At 43.7% G+C, this 1,241-nt stretch overlaps 1 pseudogene; it reads right to left on the bottom strand.

Annotated features, from left to right (window-relative positions):
- Positions 1–388: 388 nt before the first annotated feature.
- On the bottom strand, positions 389–751 carry LOC106781369 (large ribosomal subunit protein uL29-like; annotated as a pseudogene).
- Between the last annotated feature and the right edge of the window lie 490 nt (positions 752–1,241).

Raw genomic sequence — 1,241 nt, 5'->3', positions numbered from 1 at the left:
GCTGTCACCAGTATTCAACTGATACTCTTGGTTTCGTTAAGAAGATTTACATAACCTATTATCTAAACGGGAAATATGCACTTGTTTTCCAAGTAGAGGGGGGATCTGAAACCTTCTCTTTAGAGTTGGAAAGCAAGCCCTGTCTTGGTCTAATATTCAGTTAGAATACCAGTCATGGAATCCTCTCCTTCCCACAGCGCTAATGAATGGAGAAACAAGAGACCCTCTCTTCAAGGAAATCTCTAGATTGCATAGCATATAGGAAGAGAAGAACTGTAACAAACAAACCGACGACAAGAGATTTTTCTGCCCTTATTTCTTATGCCATTTCATTTTTTTACTTTTCTTTTTCTTGCCACTTTGTTTGGTTTTAATGACATCCTGACGCTCAGGCCTTGACTGTGTGCTTCCGCAGTGGGTGCAGCCTTTCCTTTCACTCCTGTTTCTTGGTTTTCAAGCTTCTCCTCGTGCTTGTTGAATCAGCGAGGCAAGGCATGCGTTTTCTTGGGCCATAGATCCAGAGCCTTGTACTTCTTGCCCTTTAGAGGGTTCTCCTTGCGAGTCTGGTTAATGACAGTGAGAATGCTGGTGATGGATTCATGAACAACTTTAATGTTGAAGAGCTTAGACGCCACACGGCCTGTTACTTTGGCTACGTTCGTCTGTGACAGCTCTACCTTCAGTCATCCAGTTGTTTCAGCAGCTCCTACTTCTTCTTGCCAGGAAGGTCTCTGGCCTTACTCTTGGCCATGGCTGCAGGAGCGCTGTGGCCGCCTGCTCCAAGGAAAAGAGCATTTTTTGCTTCATATTTGTACTTCCCTCTGTCACGTATACATCTACACACACCAGCACGACCATCACACCCACCACTCCTGCAGGTCAAGATACTCCTCAGTTTTCATGAGCTAACTTCTTTCTGGGCTGGGTTTGGGACAGCTTTGTTTATTTGGAGGGGTATAGCAAAACTAATTAAAGAAAGCCACAGTATCAACTGAATGTGGAACCTCTCAGGCAAAAATAAAAACAAAAAGCTGCTACTCTTAAGAGTCAGAGAAAAGATTAATTTGGAGGCTTTGGAGATGTTCATATCAATACACCGTGAGCACTGCCAATCTAGAAAGGCTTTTGCTACCAAGCGGGTTAATGGTCCAAAGGTAACATCCCCCCGTCAAGCCAATTTAAGGCCAAAGAATGTATCTGGGCAGGGAGTTTTCTTTTATCAATAACTGTATCGATAAAAC

This window comes from Equus caballus, chromosome X (assembly GCF_041296265.1).
Source record: "Equus caballus isolate H_3958 breed thoroughbred chromosome X, TB-T2T, whole genome shotgun sequence".
Classification (NCBI taxonomy): Eukaryota; Metazoa; Chordata; class Mammalia; order Perissodactyla; family Equidae; genus Equus; species Equus caballus.
Note: the sequence above shows the minus strand (reverse complement) of the source record. Positions and strands in the feature narration are given on the sequence as shown.